Source organism: Canis lupus, chromosome 20 (assembly GCF_048164855.1).
Source record: "Canis lupus baileyi chromosome 20, mCanLup2.hap1, whole genome shotgun sequence".
NCBI classification, from domain to species: domain Eukaryota; kingdom Metazoa; phylum Chordata; class Mammalia; order Carnivora; family Canidae; genus Canis; species Canis lupus.
In genome coordinates, this window is record NC_132857.1 from 57316278 (window position 1) to 57331223 (window position 14946).

At 40.0% G+C, this 14946-nt stretch overlaps 1 long non-coding RNA gene across 1 annotated transcript; it reads left to right on the plus strand.

Moving 5' to 3' along the window:
• Nucleotides 1–440: 440 nt before the first annotated feature.
• On the plus strand, nucleotides 441–2523 carry LOC140612148 (uncharacterized). Its single transcript, XR_012013463.1, has 3 exons — nucleotides 441–803; nucleotides 1066–1210; nucleotides 1545–2523. It is a non-coding gene; the product is annotated as an uncharacterized lncRNA (long non-coding RNA).
• The last annotated feature ends 12423 nt before the right edge of the window (nucleotides 2524–14946 follow it).

A 14946-nucleotide genomic window follows, 5' to 3' on the forward strand; every position in this document is an offset into this window, starting at 1 on the left:
TCACCCAGACTGGGTGGCTTATAAACAACAGAAACGTATTTCTGACAGTCATGGTCAGGTGGGGGCCGTCTTCCGGGCTGCGGCCCTCTACTACACCTGTGGTGGAAGAGCTGTGGAGCTCTGTGGGCCTCTCTTACAAAGGCACTAACCCCCACCACCTGCCAAAGGCCCCACCTCCTAACACCATCACCCTGAGGGTCAGGTGTCCATCAGTGAACGTGGGGAACATGAACAGTCAGATCATAGCAATTCTTTTCAATGCAACGAGGAACAACTGCCAATTCCGGGGATCGTGCTGTGTGCCAGACTCTGTGCGAGGCTCTGTGCTAGCCTATCACCACGCTGGATCATCACCGCCATCCCATAAGGTGATTATTATCTTAGCCTGTATTAGTACCAACTGCTGTGTCACTAGCCCCCAGTTTCATAGTCTAAAACAATAACCGCTATTAGCTCATAGTTCCTGGGAGTTAGGAAATCAGGCACCGCCTGTGTGCCTCAGGCTCATATTCCTGGCTCTTGGCAGGCCTCTTCACTGGCTGTTGCCTGGAGACACCAGCTCCTTGCCACATGTCCCTCCTGGCAGGGCTGTTCACAACTGGCAACTTGCTTCCCTCAGGGCTGAAGGTTTAAGAAAAAAGAGCAAGGAAGCACCTCCAAGCAGGAAGCTACAGTCTTTGCGAAACCCAGCGTTGGGAGCAACATCCTATCACATCTGCCATATTCCACTCATTGGAAGAGAGTCACTCAGCACAGCCTACGTTCAAAAAGAGAGAATGTCACAAGTGTGCAAATGCCAGGAGGTAGGGATCAAGGAGGCTCTCTTAGAGGCCGCCCGCCACAGAGTTCTTATCATTTTAATAGTTGAGAACGTGGAGGGGAAGAGGGGATAAAGAATTTGCCCGAGGCCATTTGGCTGTTCTATGATGAAACAGACTTTCCTTGCTAGGCTATTGGAGCTCGGAGATCAAGTTCTTAGTCCATATGCAATAGAAAATAAGTCTATTTTAAGAAATTAACCTGTTTCAGGCTAACCCCTCTTGATGAGCATTTCCACTTCTATAGGAAAAGCTTAAGACCAACGAATGGAATAACTTAGATTTGCCAAAGCACTGCACCCTTCGACCTGCAGACCTACACCGCTGGACCCTCAATATATTTTTAGACGTTTCGGGATCTAGCAACTTTCTCAAGTTCATCGCTCCTTCAGGTTTGTATATTAGTTGAGAAAATAGGAAATGACTGACACGTTTTTGTATGTTTTACAGACTGGAATGCTTAGAAGTGTGTATTTGGCTTAAGGTTATTGTGAAAGAAGAATATAGGATTTAGCACAGAGTCGGCTTTATTGGAGAATGATTAGAAACATCCAGCCTCAACCTAGCTGTTGCGCGGCAGTTGAAGAGCCAATGTGTGTGTGTGTGTGTGTGTGTGTGTGTGTGTGTTTAATCTCAGAAAGAAAGCAAATGAAAAACTCTTAAGAGGCATGAAAAACCATAGTCATTTATAAAGGGGATCCTGATATCCTGATACTTCTTATTTAGGTTGAAATGCTTGCCACGAGTTAAAGGAGTCCAGAGAGCAAATAAAGAAAGGACTTTATTTATTATTGCAAGTTCTATCATAAGTTTCTTTATTTATTATTGCAAGTTCTATCATAATCCACGAATTAGCTACGGGAGACCCAGAGAGGCTCTCAGACGACTGCGTTATCACTTCAGTCAGGCCCTCTAGGTAAACCCAATGGCCTGCATCCCAGTCAGCACAGAGGGATTATCCAGCTGTCACCTCTCTCCCAACTGAACGTGTCACAGCTCAACCGCCACATGGCGGCTCTCATTGATTTGTGTATTGCTCCTGTGGAGGAAACTTCGGCATTACCTACGGTCTTCAGATACTCACCTGCATTCCTTTAACACTAACACATTGCGAGCTCTTAATAAATGTTTAAGAACTGCCCTGCAATTTTTTTTTCTGCCCTGCAATTTTATGAACACATGGATGGTTTGAGCTTTGGATTTTTCATCTTTATATTGATTGCAACCAGCTGGTAACATAAGTGACAAAATTCTAAGAGACAAGTTGCTTGTTCACAATATACTTCATTCAGCAAAAAGAGAAGAAGGTATAAATTTTTCAAGATGAGTATTCCTTATGGGATTTCCAGATCACTAGCACCTACACTTCGGGGATTATTCTTTGAACCACACTTTTGTTTTTCGCTTGCCCATGAGGTGGTCTGAAAATCCACTTTGTGCTGGAGAGCATTCTCATCATAGAAGTTAGATAAAAATATTTTTCACGCTTGCATGTCTAGGCATCTGTATTTAACAGCCCCTCACGGACCACTAGTACGGTGAAGGAGGAAAAAATGTATTTCTCTTTAGAGAATGATAATAATATTAGCAAAGAATTTGATGTGATTGCACCTCTTGTGATAATCCACATTTCTGTATTTCCAGTACTTCTATAACTAATGCACCAAGTACTATTTGAAAAATTGTGTGATTTATACTCAGTAAATTTCAGAGTAACCATTTGTCATCATTCTTTTGTGTGTGTGTGTGTGTGTGTGTGTGTGTGTCATCCTATGTGAAAATTAAAAGGGACAGTGTCTATGAACTGCATAGCAAATCCTTGCCATATAAAAATGAACATTAAAAAATGAACATTAAATAGGTTAAACTGGCTATAAAATTTTTTAATATAAATATTTTAATACAAATAGCCAAATGACATATTTTCATATAATTATTTAATTTTAAATTTTTAAAACATCATATTGAATTTGCACAACGCGATTAAGTTGCCCTGACATTACCAGCGCTTGGGGCCAAAGCTTCCCCTTCTCAATCCATCTTGTTCTATTCTTGTTTGGTCTGTGTGAAGTTTTTGGAGAAGAGCGAACTGGGACTACTGAGCTTTGAACCAACAGAAGAGAAAGAAAGGGGCCTTGTGTGGTGAGAGAAGCCAGAAGTCGGTTTTGTTCGCCCTTAACCCTGCCCCTGCCCTTACTGACTGGTTTGCCCGCCATCAAGTGTGAGGGCCTGGTCCATGATTCCCACTCCGCAGCGCATCCCCGTTGGCTTGCTTTCATCATCCAGCCTTATTCACCATGCAGTTATTGAGTGCCAACTGAATGCTTGGCACATCCTCTAATTGTCACCACCTCCCATCTCAGGAGGTAGATGGTAGCATTATCCTCCCAGAGGAGAAAAGTAAGGCTTCAGAGTCAAGTAACTGCCCCAATCTCATAGAAGTAGTGACTCAGCTGGAGCTCAGGTCTTCCTAACTCTGCACCTACACTCTAAGCTTGCTCACGTATTTTTGAGATGATCGCTGGGCCCCAGGGATGCCATCCATGCATCACAGAGAATGTTATCAAAAGGGAACCACTGTGATTTTAGGTTAATTATTAACAAACTCTCTTACCCAAATCTTAAATTCTAACATCCATGCTCCCGCACTGCCAAAGGTGAGTAATAGTCACCTGAATTACACAGTCAACAAGATGATCTCCTACCTACTGGATCGCCTGGGCATTCTTTAAGAATGAAGTAAAGCAGGGGGAAAAAGAGTTTCTCTTTACCGTATTTTAGATGTAGCCACGAGTCTCTAGAATGAGATGCTCTGCGGTTTCAATATACACGACAAGGTGTTTTTTTCATTACATCATTGTGTCTTCTCAACCAATCGTCTAAACAAAACGGTATCTCTATTATGAATAAATCTTAACTTCACCCTCTCCACCAAATCTTTAAAAGATCTACCACACTTAAAACCATTCAGAAAATTTTAACGTTTTCCCGTTTTAAGGAATAATTACATCAGGTCACATTTTCATAAATATGAGTGTTTTTGTTTTGCTTTGCTTTGCTCCTTGTCAGCATTTGGTGCACCTGTCTGATCAGTAAGCTGTGAATGAAGCCAGAAACCTTGCCTTATGGCTTTAGTTATGGTTGAAAATGCAACAGTATTTTCTATTTCACAAAATCTGTCACATGGTCAAACACACGCAGCCAAACGGCTGTGACTTAGCACCGCACCGTGGCAGGTTCCTCTCATTCATTGAAAGCATTTCCCACTGTTCCAAGGAAAGAGCCTAGACATTAAAGACAAATGTTGTATTTCTATATGTAGACATTTTTCCCCCTCTGTTGTTTACAGCCAAGATCCACATTCTTGGCTCTGGAGTCCAGACTACTCTCACACTGACTTGCTTCGGGACATGTGCTCTGCATTTGTCTCTTAGGATGCAAATAGCTTAGGCATGTGCTGACTAAAACTCATAACACCAAGGGGATTTAGTTAGATTCATACAGCCTGGCTAACACTTTGCTGCAAAATTTAGGTAAAGATCGCAAAATAACACTTTCTTCTTCTCCTTCTCCTTAACCTTTTACTATTAGACAACTTTTCAGATTGTTTCCAGCCAAGAAATTGAATCAGCCTTCACACCCGAATAAATAATAAAAAACTGAGGTCAGAGACTATCTTTTGGATGAGTCAGAGAATACATCCTCACGTCTATTTGAATGTATTAATTGATGGGGATGAGCCTTCTGCCTGAGAATAAGAGAAATTCTGACACAGGGAACAGCCACAGATACAGTCAAAATAGGAGAGTGGAAGACCTTCTTTCAAGAATGCTGGGTCTGGGGGAACGTGGGGGGACAAAGCCATAATATTTCTTAATATTCACATCCCAGTAACTACTTTCCAAAGCGTTTTCAGTCAGTATTGGCAGGCTTGTATCAGAAATCCAAAGAGAAATGGAAAATGGTAATTACTTCATTTCCCTTATAGATGAGTTGCCAAAATTTCTTCTTTCTGAGGTTGTCCAGTGGGCCACAAGAGTAAAATAATATTTATAGTGCCCAAATGTTAAAATCTCAAGGACTATCAGCCCGAGTCACATTAAAACGAAAAGTGTTTAGAAAGAAAGTACATGGCAATTCTAAAGAAAAGGCCAAACTACTCCGCTCAGATCTTAAAGTTCTGAGAATGGAATAGAGATTATCTTTTCCTTGTATTTTTAAGCGAGATTTTTCATGTGTATGTGTTTTCATTAGAAATTTTGAATAAAAAAAAATTTGAATCACCTCCGTTTTTTTGGCCCTTTGTAAATTTTTGTGTATTTAAATTTGCTTTGAGTTCTTATTTATGTATGTACATATATTTACACACATATTTACATACATATATAAGGGATATGTATACATATATGTACTGTCTATATACATGAATACGAGTAAATGTATTTATAAGAAGCAGTTCCATCGCCACTTCCCACTAGTGAATGAGAACATTATTCGAGGATTGCCTCTGTACCCTGTGAGCACTTTCACATGATGCTTTATTCACTCATTATAAATTCATTCAACAAATGATTGTGCTTTACCGTGCATCAACACTAATGAAAACCAGATAAAACTCACTAGTATCTCCCCTGCAAACTGTGAATTAGTGGTGCTCTTCTTGAAGATGACAAGGAGAATATTCATTGTAATTTAAGCCTGAATATATAAAAGTCAGCAGGACTATGGGACACAGTTCTATTAAAGACAAATGTTTGTAAAGGATTGGGTGAATGGGAGAGAATGTCTTCACAGAAGATCTTACCATTTACTAAATAGAATGAAAACAGAATCAGACTCATCCTCGATATCTTCCCATCTCTCTCTTTTTTTTATGATCTAATAAAATATTTATCTTCAGTAATTCTCCAGCCACTGAGAACACACATAACCTTGCTCTTCTCCTTCTCATTTTTTCACACTCACTTTGGGTCCTGAGTTTGTTTATTTATTGAAATGTACGTTACAGAATGTATCTTTCTCCAGCTGTACTGAGATGTAATTGACATGTAACACACCCGCAAGAGCTTAAGGTATGGGTGTGATGGTTGGTCTGATACACAGATATACTGTGAAATGATTAGAGTAGGGTTAGTTAACACATCCATCACTCCCGGCACTTATATTTGTGCGTGCATGTGTGTGTATTAAGAACTTTTAAGATTGGCTGTCCCGACAACTTTCAAATACACGATACAAAATTGTTAACTATACTAACCATGTAATACATTACACCCCCAGATCTTTTCAAAATCTTATAACTTGACTATTATTTATATTCCCCAAATAAATGAGAACATATAATGTTTGTCCTTCTCCGATTGACTCATTTCACTCAGCATAATACCCTCTAGTTCCATCCACGTTGAAGGGAATAGAAGGGAAGGGAGAAGAAATGTGTGGGAAATATCAGAAAGGGAGACAGAACATAAAGACTCCTGACTCTGGGAAACGAACTAGGGTTGGTGGAAGGGAAGGAGGGTGGGGGGTGGGGGTGACTGGGTGACGGGCACTGAGGGGGGCACTTGACGGGATGAGCACTGGGTGTTATTCCGTATGTTGGCAAATTGAACACCAATAAAAATGAATTTATTATTAAAAAATCTTATAACTTGAAATGTATAGCCTTTGACCATCTTCACCCATTTTTCTCCTCCCACCCCACCCCTACCTCTGGCAATCGGCAATCAAGGAAGTGCTCTCTTTTCTATGAGATCAGTTGTTTCACATTCCACATATGAGTGAAATTATACAGTACTTGTCTTTAGCTCTCTGACTCATTTCACTTAGGATATGCCCTCAAGGTTCATCTATGTTGTTGTAAGAGGTAACATGCTTTTCTCTTTGGTGGTTGAATATTCCATCACATGTATATTTTAAGATAATTAATTAATTAATTACCATCAGACCCGATTCTCTGGTCAGACTCCCTGGCTGGGGGGACTAGAGGCTGTACTCAGCAGGGAAGCAGGGCTACAGATCTGCTTTCCTGCCCCCTGTGAGGCTATAGAACAGGCTCCATAGCTGGTGAGACTGCTTGGCTAGGGATCCAAAGCAGGGAGACCTGCTAACTGAACTCCTCGGCCATGTAGGGCCACACCTGCAGAGCCACTAGCTAGGATCTCTGCTCAGGCACGCTGCAAGGAAGAATGCGATCCACCCAGGCCTGAGTGCTGGTCGCTGTAAGCCCCGCCTCCCCCCGCCCCATCTCTCTGATCCTCAGGGTCTACAGGAGGCAAGATCTGAGTGGGCCTCTTGAGAAGCATCCCACAAGGCCAGGAGAGCTTGTGGTTCACCTTAGACTCTCCTCCCACTGGAAAAACATAGGCCCAAGGAGATCTGGATGTGGGTCTGTGCTGGCCTGGGGAAGGAGCAATGTGGCAGCTCCTCTCACCTGTCTAATGCTATTCTACTTGCTCTCTGTTCAGGGACTGCTTCAGCCTCACCCCTGGATTTGAGGATTTTCCCAATGGTGTGTTGTCTATGAATTGTCAATGGTCTTCTGTGAGTGGCACTGAAGATAGAACAATGTATGATGACATTTTGATGGTGTCATCATTTTTACTCTTATTTTTTTTTTTAGAGATTCATCCATTTATTGTAGAGTGAGGGAGAGGGGGCCCAGGAAGAGAGAGAGAATGTCCCAAGCAGACCGTGCACTGAGCATGTAGTCCCACATGGGGCTCATCCCACAACCCATGACCCCAGCCAAAAGAGTTGGAGGCTCAATCAACTGCCATCCAGGCACCCCTTTACTCTCTCTTGCTGTAAGCCATTGGTCTGTGTCTCACCTGGATGCCCAGCTAGATCTTTCCCTCTCTGTGTTTCTTGTGTGCACAAGTTACCAAAGGTAAATAGAGCCCATATGATGCTTCCCTCCTCTCTCACAGAGGGAAGGCAAGCTGAGCTCCAGCACCACAAAAGGACAAAAATCACACCTTCTCTGAACACTTGGACTCAAGTGAGGTACAGCCTCAGACTCCCCAGAGCAAATGAGAAGGCCAAACCTTGAAAAGGCCAGAAGTCAAGTAGGCTAGGAGGGAAAGCAAGGATGAAGACCTCTTTACAGGGAATAGAAAGTTGTTAATGAGACATGCCCTAAGGCATTTTTTTAAACCACAGACACATACCCCACCATCTGACATCAGCCATATTGCTTCACACCTCTTAGCCCTTCCGAACATACCATGAATACAGAGTGCAGACAAGGAAACAGAACACACTGACAATCCTAAACCATTTTGAATAATCAGTAAATTACCGCATATTTATTTTTTTAGGTGAATTTGGCATTGAAATTCTGGACAGATTAAGAAAAAAAGTTTTGATAATTTCATGGTTTGGGATATTAACTTGAATTATTTTTTTTATAAATTTATTTGTTATTGGTGTTCAATTTGCCAACATATAGAATAACACCCAGTGCTCATCCCGTTAAGTGCCCACCTCAGTGCCTGTCACCCATTCACCCCCACCCCCCACCCACCTTCCCTTCCACCACCCTTAGTTCGTTTCCCAGAGTTAGGAGTCTTTCATTTGAATATGTAATAGGTATTAAATAAGTTAATTAATTCCTTAGTTTAAATACAGCAGGTAAAATCACATATTTAGATACCTATTAACTACTAATAGTAAATATCCAATATAAAGAGTTTATTAGGAAGGAGGTTTTCTAATCTTTCAAAGCAAGCATTATAAAAGAAATCTAATGCATTAAATAATCTCCATTAGTTTTATCCAAAGAAATCCCCCCAATATATTTGTGAGATGGATGCTTTCTACACTTTGTTTTATTAGAAACTCCGGCTCAGAGAGCTGGGGGAGATCACAGCTCAGTTAAATGTTTAAGAAATAAGGTCTGAGTCTAGTTGCTCAGTGCTCAGATTCTGTACAGAACAATTTTATTATTTCTCTTCAACATCATGGAACAATTTTACGAAGTGGTACATAGTATGTTTTCCTCAAGATTTTAAACATGTGAATAATCACGTTGTTCTTTACCCTATCAGATTTCTGATGTGAATCTAGCCAGAATTTTATGACTAACACATATTTCTAAGCCAGCATCTAATTAGTATTATGTAAGCTATAATACAAGTGAACTCAAACTAGAATATTTTTAAGACAAAACACATATCTTCCCAAAGTCTTATCTGTTAGGGAAACCGACGTGTATATTTAGTTGAATCCATTCTTTATACCAGATGTATATTTATTTCAAAGTCAATGCATTTTAAGTCAACCTTCAAAATGCTTCTCTTAACCACTTTGTTATGTTCTCACCACAGTATATTATTTAAATGATACTCCATTACTAACTTCGTGGGTACAAGAGCATTCCAGAAGAAAACAGAATCTTTCAAGATTAAAGGTATTTAGAATCGACCAGGATCAGCACTTTATAGAAATAGAAACTACACACGTGCACCCACACAAGAAATCCAATTACCCACACATCCCATTTAATCCTGCAGTAAAATAAACAAAGCAATGAATCTATTCACCACTAAACAAATGGGAAGACACAAAAAATAGCTCCTTATGCTTCCCAAGAAAGTCATGGATTCTGTAACTTTGTCTCTCTTTCCCTCTTTTTAACCACAAGTTCTTATCCTCTGAGTAGTTTTCAAAAGGCTACACAAGGGGAAAAGATGAAGTATTTTTATAGTTTATATTTATATTTTTATTTTTTATTTTTTTATTTATTTATGATAGTCACAGAGAGAGAGGCAGAGACACAGGCAGAGGGAGAAGCAGGCTCCATGCACCGGGAGCCCGACGTGGGATTCGATCCCGGGTCTCCAGGATCGCGCCCTGGGCCAAAGGCAGGCACCAAACCGCTGCGCCACCCAGGGATCCCAGTTTATATTTTTATAACTTAAGATAGTGGGTGCACTTGTCTTACTGTGGAGCAATTAAAATAAAACCAAGGCTAATAATAATGCCTGGCATTCATTGAGCATATATTATATGCCAAGAACTATCTTAGGCTCTTTACATCTGTTTCATTTGAATCTCCCCACAACCTAACAAGACAAATGGCAGCTTCTATTTTTATGGAAAATCAAATGGAGTCTTTGAAGTTAAGGAGAAGTTGGCGGTGAAGAGTTAACTTGGACCACCTGTCCTACCTCAAAGACCATACTTCTCTTCACTTTGTAATCTTGACCTTAATCTCTGTACTTCTCTTTAAAATATGTGACATTAGGCCTAGTTTTGTAGCATGCCACAATTTTAGGTTCAGGATACCATCTATCCTCTTAAGATATTGAAACAACAAAAGCCAAAAGAATTCCTGTTTCCTGTTCTTGCTTTCCCGCTGTACCAAGCATCTATGCTTCACAGTGCCAAAGCCTCAGGCCCTCATAAGACAGGACTGGTATTATCACGGTCTCTAGAGTTCAGGACTCCTGCCTCTCCTTCTCATACCTGCCACTCGCTCCTGAGAACATTCTTCTTGATCCCTCATTCCTGCAGTAGACATCTACACATTTTTGCTACAATTTTCCTACTACATTTTTGGTAAGGATCTCCTCACTTGAATTGCAGCACAGTTATCAGTCTTGTGGATCTTTCCCAATAAGCTCAGGGACATAATTAGTCCCCCTGGGAGCTGCTTTGAGTAACTGTTTTCTCAATTACCAAAAGGGGAGTGTATGGCTAATACCACTCTAGGTGCAAGAGAGATGAGATAATTTATCACATTCGATGGATCTTAGGACGTTTAGGATCTAACGCCCTCTCAGAACCCTAGTAAGAGGACTGGTAGTGTGTCTTCTAGTTAGTCTGTGTCCACTCTGCATACTGTCCTAGAGTCATAGCATTTTCACAACAGTCAGGAAAATATTTCAAGATACTTCTGGGTTTTGTTTCCTCCTTTTATACCTGTTCCTTTTTACTTCACTCAGTCAGGAACAGACCTTGTACTCATAGCCTTGGCACAGTCTTGTGATAAGATATAAAAGAGAAGAAATTTATGAGTCCCGAGCTGGAGAAGATTCCATGGTATAGATAACATAAATAAAGAGTAATAAAGCTTTCCCTACCTCTTCCCCTAAAAAAGGAAGTGACTCTGCTGGGTTCTGAGCAAAAGGGAGGGCAAGTAAGGATTCTGGAATCAAAGAAGTTTCCCAGCCCAGGTTCTACACCCTGCAGTTTTGTGCGAGCAAGAATTGAGAGAGAAATGGTGACTTGGACAGGAGGGGCTATTGGAAGATTTCCAAAATGCCTGGGATACCAAACGGTATCTGCAAGTAGAAGAGAGCCTCTCCAGGCCAGCAGAATGGATATCCCATCAGCTATGGCTGTTGCCCCCCAACCAGGGACAGCCTCCCCTACTCCCTGCAAATCCCCAAACCTTAACACCACGTAAGATGCCAGAACTCAAGTATATCTTTGCAGGGCAAGGATATGAAATTACAGGAAGAGCCAAGGTTAAGTTCCCTATTGATGGAACAGAATGAGGGCTCAAAGTAAAAATTGATATAAGCAAGAGTTTATTTCACCAAGTTTTGCACCAAGGTCATACCCACAATGGTCTTCAAAGTAATCCCAGAGTGTTAAAAGGACAGACCTATTTGACTTCCTTTCTCACATATGATTAAATTTCAACTTAGACAAATAGTTTAACCACGGCTAGTAAGGAGCAGGTGTGCGCCTGAGGCTTCCTGGTTCAATTTATATCCTATCTACATTTTGAATAGTTTCACTGTTATAAAGTCTATCTGAGCTCACCATGAAAGATTCAGACAATGTGAAAAAAATATGGAGATCTCAGTGAAAATCATCCAAAATCTCATCTGACTGTCTGTCTCTGTGAAAGAGAGACAATGTGATTCAGACAATGTGAAAAAAATATGGAGATCTCAGTGAAAATCATCCAAAATCTCATCTGACTGTCTGTCTCTGTGCATTCTTAGCTTATGGATATATGGATACCATATAGGTATATAGGTAAGATGGTTTATATAGGTAAGATGGTTCCCTAAATGCTTTGAAACCTGTTTTCCCTCTCAGCAAGGCATTGTGAACATTCTTCCATATCAATAAATATAGATGTACATTGGCTTAAATGAATAAATATACAGATGCAAAAAAGGGTAAAAGATACCTGGCCTACTAGATGTACATATTTAATTCAGTTTAATAAATACCGAGGGCCTATTTTATGCTAAACTTCAGGCTAGGTATTAAGAAAAGAGATGAACAGAATACAAATGCTGCTCTGTGGTTCCCAGGTTAGTAGGGGAAGCAGGGAAATATAATTAGAGCAGTGTAACCCCTGGATATAATAGGTGCACAAAATATGGCCTGTGGGATAATCTGCACCTTTATTTGTATAGTACATGAATTGATGTTTCTTTCTACTTCTCTAGTTCCCATCACTGCAATTTCTATGCAGATTTTGCATACTGAGGGTCCTGGGTCCTCACTGAGTCCTTCTGATTTATCTTTTAATTTCTAATAATTCTCAATTCATTCGTTAGATGTTTATAAAAATACGAATAAGTGCACTCAACGTGTAAAATCCAATTATCATAATGAAAAAAACAATACCTTTCTTAACTAAATATCTAGAACACTTCTGTTAGCCACTTATGTCACAACAGACAAAACTAGAATGGTAACAGCATATTGCATGGTGCATTATCTTTGGAGTGTTATCTCAACATTTCAAGGCTGTCAACTCATGAAATTCTGTTTTCTGTAACCCAAAACAGTGACCTTGATGAAAATTTCTGCCTAATAGGTCACAGAGGTAGCAGATCTATGATATTGATTTTTGTTATTTGCATATTCGGACGTAGTTTACAGTTTATGTATGCCTGTTAACATTTGTTCAGCACGTACAATGCCTTTTTACATTTGTGGACAGAAAGCTTATGTGCATATTGTGAAGTAGGAATACTTACCGAAAAGAATTTATTAAGTAAAGTTTAAATTCACATAAATTGAATACATAATTGATATACTTAGAATATGCAAAATAACTGTTTAGATTAGGTTAATTGGGAAAAGATTTCTGGAGGAAATGAATTACTAATTGCATTTTGAAGTAATTAATAGATATAAGCAAAGAGGAAAATACACATATAGAGGAATGGAATTCAAGACATGCAATTTATGGCATATTGGAGGGGTCAACCAGTCTTCTGAGAAGTATCCATCCATTCTTTTATTCAATGGACATCCAATGAGCACAGTTTATACCAGAAACAGTGATAGTCGTGTAATATAACATTCCTATCTTCGAGCTTAACAGTTTCATGGAGGAGACAGGCAACTGAAAACATACTAGGACACAGCAGGGTATGTATGTATGAGTGAATGAATGAATGAATAAATTCACTTCCCAGAACTGTAGGATATACTGGTAGGAAACTGAGAAGTGAAGTTAGGTAAATCAGCTTGGGAGCTTAAAAGTTAAAGGGAATACAAATTAACTGATGATTATTATAAGCATCTATTTCCATGTTCCATTTAGCTAAAATACTGCATTAAAATAAAACACAAGTAATCATATGCCAGTAATCATATAACTGCAATCATTCTGGAGACATTGCAGGACTAGATAGTGTTTTATTAAGGAAAACCCAAAGGCAAAGTACATTAGGGGTAGAAGGTCAAAGCACCTCCTGCCTTTACTGATTGTGAAGCCCTCAGGGTGATTTTCAGGTTTTGCCTGTGTTCACTGATACCATGTTTATGAGAAAGCTATCACTCTTCTTAAGTAGAGATCTCTTTATTTTTTTTTTAATTTTTATTTATTTATGATAGTCACAGAGAGAGAGAGAGAGGCAGAGACACAGGCAGAGGGAGAAGCAGGCTCCATGCACCGGGAGCCCGACGTGGGATTCGATCCCGGGTCTCCAGGATCGCGCCCTGGGCTAAGGGCAGGTGCTAAACCGCTGCGCCACCCAGGGATCCCAGTAGAGATCTCTTTATCCCAAAAGTCTAGAGATAATTTTATATTAAAACTGAAATACTATATATCTAGCCCAAAATTTTTAGGATAATCTCAAAACAGAGGAGCATCTGTTCACGTGCAAAATAAATAATGGTCCATGGTACAGTTTTCCACAGGATTGTAGATTGACAACAGATTGAAGTCTACCAATTTGTATCTGTTGTCACAACAATAAAACTGTTCTTAGCAATGCGGAATGCTGAAGTTCATTAAAGCGGGAAACATGCATACTATTATATAGTATATGCTAGAAAAAAATCACTAGAACCAAGCAAGGCATTTGTTTTCCTTTTTCCTTTTTTTCCTTGATATTCATGTTTTTTTCCCTAGCACGACATAGGATATTGTTGGTTATAAGTAATTTGTGGTCAAGTTTTGGCTTTTATAACAGAATGAAAAATACAAGATGAGCTACGTGGATGCTGAGATATACACTGAGCATATTCCGGGCTGAAAACGAAAGAAAACATGTCCCACCACCTCTCTCCTCTCAAACTCAAAAGGCTTGTGTCTTTTGTTTGAGTTTGTGTTTGTGTCTCAAACTCAAAAGTTTGCTGTAACAAACTACGGCTGCACAGTTGTGGCATATACTACGGGGCAAGGGGGAGCCACACGGAGAGGGGACAAGCTAGAAACCTGTGACGTGTCATTGTGCAGAAGGCAGGAGATGCCTGTCATCTGTCCTGAGGAATCTGATACTGCCCGGACTTTCAGGGGAGCCCACAGCATCATACAGGTTCCTGCCCCCCACCTCAGGACTTGGGGATCACTTCTTGGAGTGTGCTAAGGAATTTCACAGTCAAAACAATTGTTTGAACATATGGTTACACTCTCCAAAAATACAGCTAAAAATTCAGGATGAACTTAAGTGAGAAGATTTAGAGCAGCAGGCATTCAAGTGTAGGGGGTTCTTAAATCTACTTTTACAATGATCTCATAGTATCAGAGCAGACCTCATTTGAGTAAAGAAAAAAGTGAGACTTTTCTCAGGATCACTGAATGTACTATTGCTGATTTTATTTAACATTGGGCATTTCTCTCACGTCAGGAAGCTATCTAATCCTACTTACAAAGCCAGATGTATGTTGATTTATATTTTTAAAAAGAAAGGAAAAGAGAATA